At 40.1% G+C, this 15,117-nt stretch overlaps 1 protein-coding gene across 7 annotated transcripts in view; it reads left to right on the top strand.

Annotated features, from left to right (window-relative positions):
• The first annotated feature begins 25 nt into the window (after window positions 1-25).
• The window catches only part of GJC1 (gap junction protein gamma 1), a 35,410-nt gene continuing 20,318 nt past the window's right edge, over window positions 26-15,117 (top strand). For 2 of the 7 annotated variants that reach the window (XM_060135978.1, XM_060135974.1), the window contains exon 1: window positions 26-191. The gene's annotated coding sequence lies outside the window, so the exon portion shown is untranslated. Of the gene's footprint in view, window positions 192-582; window positions 635-7,761; window positions 8,105-15,117 lie in introns of those variants that run through there. The other 5 variants (XM_060135982.1, XM_060135975.1, XM_060135977.1 and 2 more) reach the window with 4 other exon arrangements.

Below are 15,117 nucleotides of genomic sequence, written 5' to 3'. Positions count from 1 at the left end.
GGCTCTGGGCGGCGGGAGCGGCTTTGGCCGCGGCCGGAGACTGAAGCGAAGGCGGCGGTGGAGGAGGAGGAGGAGGAGGAGAGATGACGGTGGCGGCGAAGGCGATGGCGACGCGGGGCACATGAGGCGGCGGCCGGCGGGACGGGCCGAGGCCCGGTGGAGGAGGCGGTTCCGGGGGACCCCGCCGGCAGGTGAGGGGCGGCCACAGGGCCGGCGGAGAGGCGGCGGGCCAGGGGCGGGGCCCGAGGGGGTGTGTGGGAGAACTTGTGGGGAGGCCCGAGAGGGGCAGGTGGGCCGTCGGAGAGTGAGGCGGGGGCAGGGGGGAGGGAGAGGATGCCACCAAGAGCTTCCCTCCGAGCCCGAAGGGGCGTCGCGACCCGCTGCCCCCGGCGCGCCCTCCCCCTTTGTCCCCAGGCGCGCGGTTCCCAAATTGGGAGGGAAAACGGCTCGGGGGTGGGCCGGGGCTGCGGATGCGGCGCCGGGTGGGCGGGGAGCCCGAAGGACCTGGGCTCGCTCTTGGGCGGTGCTCGCAACTCCTCGGGCTGTTAGGGGCGCAGGGCCGCGCCGGGGCTCTTCGCGGGCTGGTCTTTGTCTCCCGATGCTTGGCTCCTGACTTCTCTCCGGGCGGCGTGCGGTTCGTCTGGCTCTTTCCTCTAACATCCCTGCCGGGACTTCTGTCTCCTTGAATGTTTGAGAGATTTAGTTCGCGGGCTGGTAGTGGGAGACGGGGAATGCAGTAGTCGCCTCTCGATTAACACGTTTTCTTTACTTAAAATGATTTTTTTTTCCTCTTCGTGAAACTTTGGATGACTGGTGTGTTGTGGTTTTTTTTCCTTCTGTCTCCAGATTCAAAATTACGAGAAGGCGCTAACGCTGTGATTGTGGCCAGTTGTGTGGTTGGCGGCTGCTCTTGGAGCTTTGAGTTGGAAAGATTTACATGATTGTGTGGTTTAGAATTGTTTGTTCTTTTTTTCTTTCTTTTTTTTTTTTTTGCGACTGTTTCTAAGATTGGGATTACAGTTTCTTTGGGAAATGGGCGAGTTTGGTTTTTACCATTTGAAGGAATTTTTGTTCGTTGAGAACCAGCAGTGTTACAGATTTCATTGTGCTCGAGCTTTATTTTGTTAGCATCGAGATTACTTTGTGGGATCGAATAAACCAAGTTAGAATAAGTTCTGGATAAGCGTTATCTTGTAGGCCTGATTAATCTAAAATTGTTATACGTTCGTGTTGTGTATACGTTCTGGTGAAAGTGCTGTAAAAATCAAACTATAAATGAAAGGGATTTTAATTCCCTGATAAACGGAGTACATTAATATCTGTAGAAAAAAGGCTTCATAATGTAATTTAGGGATCAAATCCTTTACCCCTGGAAGAGGGCTTAGGTATTTTTCAGAATAAGAATGCAGAAAAATAAACTTAACTGCAGAGCTCCTGATTAAAAGTATGTGAATTGTGATTACATTTGATGTTTTTTTGTGTGTGTTTTATTGTTTTATTTTTTGGATTTTAGCAGAGTTTTGTATATTGCAGTTGCTTTGGATTTCTTAAGTGCTATGTAATGGCAGAATTAAAGAAACATGAACTGTTCTGGGTAAAAGGTAAAAAGCTCTGGTAAACAAATCTGTGTCTTAGTTTTCACCAGATCTTTGTGAGCAGGGTGTTGTAGGCAAAGGACATTTTGAAGAGAATACATGGTGGTTATGTGAAAATTCTCCTTTTATTATTTGTCCTGATTTGTAATGGTTTGATACTATTTACTAATAATCTTAAACTGTTGTGCACTTTTCCAGAGCATTTCCAACATCCTTTCCAAAAGTCAACGCTCTTAGCTTCCTTTTAGGTTGTGTGACTTTTGAATTGGTTTTCTACTTGTGCTAGTAGCCACAATGCTCTTAAAAAGGAGCAAAGGGCTCAGTAACTTTCTATTCAGTTCATGAAGGTTGAATTGAGTTTCAGTCTTTAATTGAAAGGATTTAAGAATTCCTCCCAGCTTTCTCCAGGTTACATCAACTAAATACGGATCAAGATAAGGAGTTCACCTGCGGGGGCGGGGAGAGAGGGAGGGAAGATAGATGTGTTTGGTTTTTTTAATTGTGGGAAAATATATGTAACAAAATTTACCATCTTAACCATTAAAAAAAAGGAAAAAAAGAAAGGATTTAAGAAGTTAACATATCTTCAACATAATAATCTTACTTATAAATGCCGCTGTCTCTTAATCATTTTTACTCTTATTTCGTATCTATATAAATTAGCCAAAGTGAAAGGATTCAGGGTGGGTCTCTGATTAGCTACACCCTCCCTCACTTCTAGCTTCAGGCTTACCTATCAATTCATTAATTGGGATCCTAGAATACAAAACATATAATTAAAATTCAGAGCATGACTTTCTTAATAAATACATAGTTTGTTCCATGACTTATTCAGTGCAAAGTGATGAGTTCCAAAAAAGCTGTTTTTTTTAGTTCACATTTCAAAATAAATGAGGTGTTTTCCTTTGTTTTGTTTTTAATATTAATCTTGATAGTTAAGTGCACCTGGAGGTATAATTACTTATTTCTGAACTTGTGCTTTTCTTGTGGCCATAGAACATGTGTGGCTCCTATCCAAAATATCTAGTGAAGATTTAGGCAGAGAAAGGATGGGTTTTTTGTGGGTTTTTTGCTTTTGTAGACCACTTCTTTGAGAATACATGTACGATAGATTTTGGTTATTATCATTAACCTGCTTACACATAGAAAACAGTTATGAACTGTTAATATCAGCAAAGTGTCAACAGTTGTTTTTCAAGCACACTACCGCAGCTGATGAATTTAGTTTGTGTGAAAGTAAGGACCTATTTGGTTAAGTCTGAGCATTGCTGTTTTCTACAGCTCTCAAGAATGAATGAGGGACTTCCCTGGTGGTCCAATGGCTAAGACTCCGGGCTCCCAATGCAGGGGGCCCGGGTTCGATCCCTGGTCAGGGAACTAGATCCCACATGCTGCAACTAAAGATCTTGCATGCCCCAACTAAGACCTGGTGCAGCCAAATAAATAAATATTTAAAAAAAAGAAAGAAAGAAAGAAAGAATGATCAGGGACTTCCTTGGTGGTCCAGTGGTTGAGACTCCGCGCTCCCAGTGCAGTGGGCCCGGATTCCATCCCTGATCGGGAACTAGATCCTGAATGCTGCAACTGAAAAAGAGCCCACGTGTCGCAACTAAGACCCGGAGCAGCCAAATTAATTAATTAATTAATTAAATATTCAAACTTATTTAAAAGAAAAAAAAGAATGAATGATCAGTCAGTACTGGTTGGCATAGGGTAGTACATTCTTGAGTTTTGCAAGCATTGCAGTGGCTGACAGCACTTGGATTTACCATTCAGACCAGTGGAATGTGTTGCCCCATGGGATTTTTTTTTACCATAAGACAAGGATGAGAGATCTTTATTTCTGTGGAATGAGTAGAACTCTCAGTTAAAGCCTGTTCTATGAGGCTATATATGCTGTAGCACTAGCATAGTTTGGACAAAAGTGTTCTGGTGGCCATTCATTCAGTTAACTGTTTTTTCCGTCAGGTACTTATGTTAAACACTGAACTGGGCTGAAGATTCAGTTCAAAGATGAATGTTATGTGGGCTTTGTTCTCAAAATGCTTACAGTTTAACACGGCGGTCCCAACCTTTTTGGCACCAGGGACTGGTTTCGTGGAAGACAATTTTCCACGGACGGACGGGGGTGGGGGTGGGGATGGTTTCGGGATGATTGAAGTGCGTTACATTTATTGTGCACTTTTCTATTATTATTACATTGTAATATATAATGAAATATACAACTCACCATAATGCTGACAGGAGGCAGAGCTCAGGCGGTAATGTGAGCGATGGGGAGTGGCTGTAAATAGAGATGAAGCTTCCCTCCCTTGCCTGCTGCTCATCTCCTGCTCTGCAGCCCAGTTACTAACAGGCCAGGGACAGGTATCAGTCCATGGCCCAAGTGTTGGGGACCCCTGGTTTTTTTTTTTTATTTTTGGCTGTGTTGGGTCTTCGTTGCTGCACGAGGGCTTTCTCTAGTTGTGGCGAGTGGGGGCTACCCTTCGTTGCGGTGCGCGGGCTTCTCATTATGGTGGCTTCTCTTGTTGCGGAGCATGGGCTCTAGGCATGCGGGCTTCAGTAGTTGTGGCACACGGGCTCAGTAGTTGTGGCTCGTGGGCTCTAGAGCGCAGGCTCAGTAGTTGTGGCGTCCAGGCTTAGTTGCTCCGCAGCATGTGGGATCTTCCCGGACCAGGGCTCGAAACCCTGTCCCCTGCATTGGCAGGCAGATTCTTAACCACTGCGCCACCAGGGAAGTCCAGATTTCAATTTTGGACCCCTGGTTTAACATGCTAAAAAGGTTTAGCAATCTGGAAATTACCTAAAAATCTTTGAAAGAAAAATGTATAGGATTTCGGGGTTTTCATTTTTTTCTCTACAGAAATGGAATAAACTCCACATTCCTATTTTCGACTAATCTCTTAATTGTATTTAAGTCTCAAATAGTTAGAAAAGTTTTCATCTACATCTTGGATTTATCAGTTTTGATGGAATTTATTGTTACTTAACTGAGTTACAGCATTCCTTTTGGGAATGTTCAGAGTAAAGTGGATCTAGACTCTTGTCTATTTATAGGGAATTCCCTTTGACTCATTCTTGAACCTTGGATTCCTAAGTGCCTATCTAGAGTAGGTGTTTATTTGGGTTCGAATTTTCCCTCCTCGATCTCTGGCTATTCCTTCAGGTCCCCTCCACCCCAACCAGATCTTTAATTGATGGTCTTTCTCAGGTCTTGGTCCTTAGTCTTCCTCCCTTCTCACTCTAATCTTATCCATTCTGTGGTTTCAGTTCCCATGTATATTTTGAATACAACCATTTTTTAATCTGTAGTTCAGACCCCTTTTCTGATCCAAGCTGCCTGCTCAATCAACAACTCCACTTAGATACTCAGAGGTATTTTTAATTGAGTTGCCCAGACTGAGCTCTTGATCTTGGCTCCAAACCTAGACCTTCTTCACTGTACTCAGTTTCATTAAGTGGCTCTATCAACAACTTACTGAGGCTAGATTCTTGCAGTTTCTCTCCACTCTAGTCTCCCCATCCTAGTCTAGGCCCCCTTTTCCCAAGACGATTTTTTAAAAAAATAAATTTATTTGTTTATTTATTTTTGGCTGCATTGGGTCTTAGTTGCTGGGCGCGGGCTTTCTCTAGATGTGGCGAGCAGGGGCTACTCTTCGTTGCAGTGCGTGGGATTCTTACTGTGGTGGCTTCCTTTGTTATGGAGCACGAGCTCTAGGCGCGTGGGCTTCAGTAGTTGTGGCTCACGGGCTCTAGAGCTCAGGCTCAATAGTTGTGGCGCACGGGCAGAGTTGCTCCTCGGCATGTGGGATCTTCCTGGGCCAGGGCTGGAACCCATGTCCCCTGCATGGGCAGGTGGATTCTTAACCACTGCGCCACCAGGGAAGTCCCGACAATTATTATAGTCAATTTAATTAATTAATTAATTAATTTGGCTGCATTGGGTCTTAGTTGTGGCATGCGGGATGCTTCATTGCAGCACGTGGGCTTCTCTCTAGCACGAGGACTCTCTAGTTGTGTTGTGCGGGCTCCAGAGTGTGCAGGCTTAGTTGCCCCACGTTACACGGGATCTTAGTTCCCTGACCAGGGATTGAACCGCGTCCCCTGCACTGCAAGGCGGACTCTCAACCACTGGACCACCAGGGAAGTCCCTATTATAGGTCAATTTTAAATGGTCCTTCCTCATTCACTCTTGTTTCAAAAATAATAATAATAATATAATATTATCAGTACGGTTGAAGTCTTCTCTGTTTCTCTACCTGATTGCACCCCCGTACCCCAAACAACCACTGTTGTAGGCGTCCTTCCCAGAGGTAATCACCAACTTGAATTTATTATTCTCTTGCATTTCTTTGTACTTTTACTATGTATTATATACGCCTAAGCAATATACCCTCTTGTATTCTTCTCACAGCAGCTAAAATTATCTTTAAAAAAAATTTAATCGAGTCACTTACCTGAAAACTTCTGTTGTTTTCCCTTCGCTCTTCATTTAACATGATGTGATCTGGCCTTGCCTGCTTCTCGAGCATCGTTTCTTTTTACTTGGTTTCTTGGTATATATGGTCTAGCCATACTGATCTTTTTTTTCCCCCCATTCCCTGAAGGTTCAAAGCTCACCCAGCAGTCTTTGTACATGCTGTAGCTGATCCCTCTGCCTGGAAGGCAGCTCTTCATTCTTCAGAATTTGCTTAAATATCACTTCTGAAGAAAAACCGTCTCTGATTCTCCTATATTAGATTAGGGACCCCTATAATACACTCTTATAGCACCCTGCACTTCCCTTCTGTAGGATAGATCACAGTTTTAATTAATTTAATTATTTGTATAATACCTGTGTCACCATTAGACTATACCCCGCCCCATCCCCTGCCTCCCGCCATGCCCTGGCTTGAGGGATTTTAGTTCCCTGACCAGGGACTGAACCCCAGGCTCGGCAGTGAAAGTGCCGAGTCCTAACCACTGGACCACCAGGGAATTCCCAGACTATATATTTCATAAGGATGGCCAGTATCCCCAGCCACCCAGCTCATAGTTCATTTAGGTATTCAGCAATTATTTGGATGTTTACTAATTTCTTTTTTATTTGTAGTTATTGATGGTAATGAAGTAACTTCTGACAAAGCTTTTGTTCTGACTAGAAGCCTTATTATTGTATTTTGTTTTTTGTATTTTTGGTCTTACATGCCAATACAGTGCTAGGTCTTCAGTAAATACTTACTGATGTGAACTTACTGGTAGCCATGGCCTGATCAGTCTTCAGGAGTTTTTTTTTTTTTAACTTTATATTGGAGTATAGCTGATTAACAATGTTGTGATAGTTTCAGGTGCATAGCAAAGGGGCTCAGCCATACATATACACGTATCCATTCTCCCCCAAACTCCTCTCCCATCCAGGCTGCCACATAACACTGAGCAGAGTTCCCTGTGCTACACAGTAGGACCTTGTTGGTTATCCGTTTGAAATATAGCAGTGTGTACATGTAGATCCCAAACTCCCTAACTATCGCTTCCCCCCATCCTTCCCCTCTGGTAACCATAAGTTCATTCTCTAAGTCTGTGAGTCTGTTTCTGTTTTGTAAATAAGTTCATTTGTATCATTTCTTTTTAGATTCCGCATATAAGGGATATGATATTTCTCTTTCTTTGTCTGACTTCACTCAGTATGACAATCTCTAGGTCCATCCATGTTGCCGTACTGCAAGGCTCCATCCGTGTTGCCGCACTGCAAGGCTTATGGGATCTTAGTTCCCTGACAGGGGATTGAACCCAGGCCCTCGGCAGTGAGAGTGTGGAGTCCTAACCGTTTGACCACCAGGGAATTCGCTTCAGCAGTTTTAATAGACCAGAAATACAATGATCACTTATGGTGTGGTATACACAGTGGAGACTCTTGTCTCCCAGGAAGGTAATCGCAGCTAGGCTTAGGCAGGCTATCAGATGGAATAAAGAAATTGCTATCAGATGGAATAAAGAAATTGAATATTAGTTTTTTTCTTTGACATTCTGTACCTAGTTCTAATTTTAATTTCTCCCCATTTGGTGGGCCAAGAGTCAGTATAATTAATGTCCCAAGAAACCTGGCTATATTATGCAGTTATACATTAAGGCTGACATCGACAGTTTGAGTATTTCACTTCACTGACAAAATTTTTTTTTGAAATAGGTATACATAATACAAAATCAAAAGGTATGAAAGGATGTACAGTGAAAAATAAGTCTTCTGGGGCTTCCCTGGTGGCGCAGTGGTTGGGAATCTGCCTGCCAATGCAGGGGACACGGGTTCGAGCAGCTAGGCCCGTGAGCCACAGCTACTGAGCCCACATGCCACAACTACTGAAGCCCGTGCTCCTAGAGCCCATGCTCTGCAACAAGAGAAGCCACCGCAATGAGAAGCCCACACAGCGCAACGAAGAGTAGCCCCCGCTCACCACAGCTAGAGAAAGACCATGGGCAACAATGAAGACCCAATGCAGCCAAAAACAAATAATATGTTTAAAAAAAAGTAAGTCTTCCTTTATTCTCTTCTCAGTCACTCAGTTTTCTTTTCTCTGCCGAAGCAATTACTGTTTGCTTTTTTTGTGAATTCTTCTACAGATATCCATATATTCAGTATCCCCCACCCCCGCCAACGTACATAAATGGTAGAATACTCTACACACTGTTCTGTACCCTGCATTTTTCATTAATATATCTTAGTTTGTTTCATATCATTGCAGATAGAGCTCTTTTTTTTTTTGACTACTAGATGTTCCGTAATTTGTTTACCCAGTCCCGTACTGATAGACTTTAAATCGTTTACAGCCCATTATCAGCAGTACTGCAATGAATATTCTTGTACATTATTTTGTATGTCTGAACATTTCACTAGATAAGTGTTGAGCACTGGAATCGCTGGATCAGAATACATCTACATTTTCAATTTTGATGGATATTTCCACATTGTCTTTTATAGAAGCTTACCATTTTACCCCATCACTTCCAGTAGAGCACAAAGAATGCCTCTTTATATATACACCCTTCCTTCTTGCTGATCTGTTATCAATTTTTAAATTTTTTCCAATTGGATAAATGAAAAAGTAGTATATTGATATAGTTTTTTTTTTTTTTTTTTTTTTTTTTTTTTTTGCGGTGCGCGGGCCTCTCACTGTTTTGGCCTCTCCCATTGCGCTGCACAGGCTCTGGACGCGCAGGCCCGGTGGCCATGGCGCACGGGCCCAGCCGCTCCGCGGCATGTGGGATCTTCCCGGACCGGGGCACGAACCCTCCTTGTCCCCTGCATCGGCAGGCGGACTCTCAACCACTGCGCCACCAGGGAAGCCCTATTGGTATAGTTTTAATTTGTAAACCTTTAATGACAAGTGATATTGAATATCTTTTCATACTGTATTATTAAAAGCCATTTATATTTTTCTGAGAACTCTCTCTTCTTTGCATGTTTTTTTAAAATTGAAGTATAGTTGAGGACCTTGTTGTTTATCTGTTTTATATATAATAGTTTGTATCTGCTAATCTGAAACTCTTCATTTATCCCTCCCCCCTTCCCCTTTGGTAACCATAAGTTTGTTTTCTGTGTCTGCATTGCACATTTCTATTGAGTGTTTTTTGTTTTTTTTAATGATCTGGTGGAGCGCTTTATGTGTTAAGAGAGCTTAGCCTTTTATTCTAAGAATTGCAAATAATTTTAAGCATTTAATGTATCTTTTGAGTTGTTTATAGTTTTTTTTGCTTTCTAGAAATTATATTTTGTATAATTGAATTTGTCGTTTCTTTCATTTGACCTCTAGGTTTTGTGTCATTTTAGAAAAGTTTTCACTAAGATTATTAAGAAAAATTGTTCATGTTTTCATCTAACTTTTATTGTATTGTTTTTAATTTAAAATCTTTGATCCATCTGGAATTAAAAGATCCAACTTTAATTTTTTTCTAGATAGCTACCCATGGTAGTTCAATATCATTTATTGAATATTCCATGTTTTTTCCATTAGTTTGAAATGCCACCTTTATCATACATTAAATTCTCAGATGTATTTGGATCTTCTGGACTTTCTATTCTGTTCTAGTTTGTTAATCGTTTTGCCAGTTCCACATTTAAAAATTATTACAACTTTATAATATATATTGAGAGAAGCTTGTATGCCCTCATTTCTCTTTCTGAAATTTCCCAACCATTCTTACTATTTAATTTTACACATTAAATTTAGAATTAGTTTGTCTGGTTCCAAAGAAATACTATTGGCATTTTTAGAAATCAAGATTGCATTAAATTTAGATTAATTTAGGAAGAATTAATATTTTTATGATGGCTATTATATCCAAGAACATAGAATGCTTTAAGTCTTTAACGTATTTTACGCATTTAAGTCTTTTGTGTTCCTCGGTAGTATTTTTCTGGGTATTATGTTTCTTGTGCGGCTTATTCCTAAGTTTTTTTCATCTATTTGTTGCTGTTTTAAATGGAATCTTTTCTTTAGTTATATTAATTGTATATCACTGTCAGTTTTTTCAGTGACCTTCTGTTTGGTCTTAAAATAAAATTAAATACTAAATCTACATGGTATAGGAAAACGATCAGTAGGTCTTGAGTTGTATTCTAGGCTTTACAGCTAATTAGTTGTGTGATCTTAAGCAAGTCATCATGATCTTTAGTATTCTCTTCAGTAAAATAAGGATATTAATGTCATACTATGGTGTCAGACAATGGGCCACTGCAGAATAGTTGAAGGATGACCTCAGAATCCATGCAAGTATTATCTGTGAAGTGTATAAGTAATGTCTTACAGATACGTATAACCTTTTCAAATGTATATGTGAGTGATGTTATGATACAAAACTGCAGATTTATTTTTAAACTTTACCAGTGTATGTGTTTTCTCCAAAGATAGATAATAAATGTATAACCACTATTATGTAGTGGAAAATCTTTTGCAGTTACATAAAGGTCCTCAGACTCTAGAAATTGGAGACTACTACTAGCGTAGCCAATCTCTTAACATTTCTTTTACCATTGATATAGTGTGTGAACCTATGAAACCGTAAGTGTGTTTGTGGAAGATTTGGGTGATAAAGGTGCTTGCTTTGTTTGTTTATTTCTTAAGATAATGATTTTTAAGCTTATAATGTCAGAAATGTTAATTATTAGTTCTATTTTTAAAAGACCTGACTGACTAGCCTATCTGGATTTGTACAGAAAATGATTTAGTGAGAGAAGCCATATAGTACTTTCTGAAAGGGAATTTGTTTGCTTGTCTAACTCAAATGGTTTTCTTTGATCTCACATTCCAGTTCAGTACTAGATGTTCATGTTATTCAGAGTGAAAGCTTTATATTTATTAAAGGTTGAGCAGTTCAAGCAGATGTGCACTTCTCAGATTCACTTGGAAAGGAAAGCTTTCTTTTTTGAGCTTGGAAAAATTACCGGGAGTTGGGGGAGTATCTCAGTTCTTATTGAATTGTGTATCTGAAGCCATTGTCTCCTATCATACTTGAACTCTGAAAAGGAAAGAGGATGGGAAAATGTGTTTATGATCTGTGATATATCCTGGGAGGAAAATTATATATGCATAGCTTGAATAGATTTATTTTGGTTGCCAGTTAATTATGGTTACTAGTTCAATGAGAAATTTAAAGCAACCTTAGCATTTTGAACCCCAGCTAGAATGCTCTTAGTAGTTAAAAGCTTTATTTTCTACTGCTTTTTTTTTTTCTACTGCTTTTTATTTATTTTGCCTCAGAAAACTGTTTTTTGCCATTTGGTTTTATAATTATATACATGTCAGTGTAGTTTCTTGATAGGAAAATGCAGATGGGAGCAGTGCTCAGAATAGTGCCCTTTAGCAAAGTCTTAAAGTAACAGGTTATTTTGGTTTAAAAAACTCCATTTAAGGCAGTATATTAGCATTTAGTATCTTGACTCAGGAGATACATCTTTTGGGTTTGTAGTGAATCTCATGGGCACAGTCTTATCCCAACAGCAGAATCCTTGATATGAAGTGGAGTGATTAGGACAGGAAGTATGAGGTTTGTAACATTTTCGCGTGTCAAGTAAACATTTAATAGAACTCATAAGGGACACTGGAAAGGTTTTGGTGGCTGTTTTAATAATCATTTTCTCAAATAGAGGTGATTCTTTCCAAATATTCAATATCAGGCACTCAATAACCAGCAGGTAGCAATGGCAACAACTATGCGTTTCAAGGGAGTATTGAGTATGTTAATTTTCTGTGTTGCTTCTGGAGCATTTTAGAGTGAGTCTCTAAAGAAATGGGAAGAGCAGCATTATTATACTAACTGCTATATAACATATGTCAGAGGACTACTATCTTTTGATATATCCTTCCAAATTAAGGATTACCCTGTACTCTCACCATCCTATATTTTACTCTAGGGTGAAATTTTATATAAGTTCTGTCGTGGACCCCCTTATGGAGGGGCCGTGTAGTAATTGTACCAAAGATTCTATGAGATAGTTAACTTTTCTGTGATGTATTCATTACTTAATTAGGTCTTCATGAATGTAAAATATGTATGTATGCAAATATTATGAAATTTGTACCCCGACCTACTTTTTAAATTTCTCTTGGGGCTTTCGTTGCATAGGAAGGCTTTGCCAACTTCATTATTACATGTTTATTGTAGAAGATACTGAAAAGCAAATAGAAGAGAAAACATTCATAGGCAATTGTTAATGTTGGTGTATTTCCATTCAGGCATATTATGTTATTGGGAGTTATTTTGTTTGTTTTTTGTCTCTTTACTACATATGAGCATTTTCTCACATAGTGAAACATTTTTTTTTTTAAACAGATCACAAATTGGCAGGCTTTACTCAGCCAATAAAATATCTGGCTCAATATTATTTAAAAAATTTTTTCTATTAGTTGCCAACATGAAAAAAAAAGGAGACAGGTAGAAGTGTAAATGAATACAACCCCCTTAGGAAAGTACTGATCTACTGAAGCTGACATATGCATACCCTACAACTAGCAATTCTGGGTCTAGGTATTCAACAGAAATGTACATATAATCACCAAAAGGCACATTTGGTGTGTTCACAGTAGCATTATTCATAACAGCTCCAAACTGGAGACGGCTCAAATGCCCATCAGCAGTAGAATGGATAAATTGTGATATATACACACTGGCAATATAATAAAGCAAAGAGAATGAACAGACTAGATAGAGCTAAATGCAATAAGATTGGTGACTCAGCAGATGTTGAACAAAAATCAGACACAGGGGCTTTCCTGGTGGCGCAGTGGTTGAGAGTCCGCCTGCGAATGCAGGGGACACGGGTTCGTGCCCCGGTCCGGGAGGATCCCACATGCTGCAGAGCGGCTGGGCCCGTGAGCCATGGCCGCTGAACCTGCGCGTCCGGAGCCTGTGCTCCGCAACGGGAGAGGCCACAACAGTGAGAGGCCCGTGTACCGCAAAAAAAAAAAGAAAAAAAAATCAGACACGAGAGTGTATTCTTTTATTTTAAAAATTTTTTAGAAGTGTATTCCTTATGAATCTGTTACAAGAGAGTCCATTCTGTGATTCCATTTATGTAACGTTCAAGGACAGTTTAAACTAGTGGATCTCAGTGTGGTATAATATTGTTCCCCAAGGGGTATTTGGCAGTATCTGGAGACATCTTTGGTTGTCACAACTGGAAGAGGCCAGGGATGCTGCAAAACATTCTACAATGCATAGGACAGTCTCCCAAGATGTCAATAGTGACGGTTTCCCTTGGGTAGGAAGGGGCATAACTGTGGCTCTGGGTGGCTGGTAATGCTTTGCTCTTGATTTCAGTGCTAGTTACATGGATATGTGAAAATTCATTGAGCTGCACACTTAAATTTGTGCACCTTTCTGTAGGTATTTTATACTTCAATCAAAAAGTTACCCCCAGGGACTTCCCTGGTGGCGCAGTGGTTAAGAATCCGCCTGCCAATGCAGGAGATATGGGTTCGAGCCCTGGTCCGGGAAGATCCCACATGCCGCAGAGCAGCTAAGCCCATGCACCGCAACTACTGAAGCCCACGCGCCTAGAGCCCACGAGCCACAACTACTGAAGCCCGCGCGCCTAGAGCCCGTGCTCCGCAATAAGAGGAGCCACTGCAATGAGAAGCCCGTGCACTACAACAAGAGGATGTCTGCGTGCAGCAACGAAGACCCAACACAGAGGAAAAAAAGAAAAGAAAAGAAAAAAATTACCCCCAAATCAGGCTTCACATAAAAATCCAGCTTGAAGACTTATTTTGAAAGATATGACAGTCTGGTAACAACAACAGCTGTAGCTAACAATCAGTAGCCCCTCTTTAGTTGGTGCCTGTGTTGTCCAGGCCCCATTTTTCTGTTTCAGTTCCTTGTGTCACTTACTGGTGCCTAGACATTTAGAAAATGTCTTAAATGGCTTTTTTGATGTATGATTCACACACTGTACAGTTCACCTGTTTAAAATGTACAATTCAATGGTTTTAGTATATCCACCGGGTTGTGTAGCCATCACCTCAGTTTAATTTTAGAATTTTTTCATTCCCCCCAAAGGAAACCCCGTACCTATTATCAGTCATTCCCTACTCTTCCCCATTCTTCTCAGTCCTAGGCAACCACTAATCTACTTTTTGTCTCTATATAGTTGTAGACATTTGGATTTTGTGATCTCTGTTCGAAAACAAGATTTACAATGGTTGTACAGTATTTCCTCATAGAGATTATATCATTAATTATGTAAAAGTTTTCTTTTATTGGGCATTCATTTAAGATATTTATTTTATAAATAAATATATTTATATTTTATTGGGCATTCATTTAAGATAAATTACTAGATGTGATGTTACTGATCAAAGGACATAAAACATTTTAAAGTTTCTGATAAATATTACCATAATGCCTTCCAGAAAGTTTGTATCAGACCATCCTCACCATCAGTGTATGATAATGTTTTTTGTAAATTTTGTGTTGTGACCCTAGCCATACTGGTAATGTTATATGTTTATTTTTTAAATTTTTTCTTAGACATGTCATTTTCCTAGACTGATGTCGTCCTTTTGATTTGACTTAAGCTGTTTTGGACAAGTGTACCAATACTGTCCTTTTTTACATGAAGACAGTACCACTTACGATGCACTGTGAATGAACACATTATCCCAGGTTCCCCATACTTCTCCAGCTGGTTCCTGAAGGTTCTTACATTCAAATAGAATGGCTTTTTGCCAGCATAGATTGACACTTCAACCCACAATGGTGTATTTTGTTTCCTTGTTAATGGAGCCAAGATTTCAAACTACTTTCTCTCCTTTATTTTATAATTTGATTTACAAAAAAGTTTATGTTTCTCAAATATCGTCCATAGCCAAGAGCTCTTTTGAAAAACAAGTTGTTTTCATATTTATAATACATAGATTACTGTTTGTAATACATAGATTAAGGCTGCCATAGTGCTTTTGCTTAGAAATTGTCACTAGCTAGTTATTAAACATCTATTATCACTCATGCAGAATTAACTTCCACTTAAAACGTTCCAGTTAAACAAAAC

Source organism: Lagenorhynchus albirostris, chromosome 20, assembly GCF_949774975.1.
Source record: "Lagenorhynchus albirostris chromosome 20, mLagAlb1.1, whole genome shotgun sequence".
NCBI lineage: Eukaryota > Metazoa > Chordata > Mammalia > Artiodactyla > Delphinidae > Lagenorhynchus > Lagenorhynchus albirostris.
This window is presented reverse-complemented; position numbering and strand designations above follow the sequence as displayed.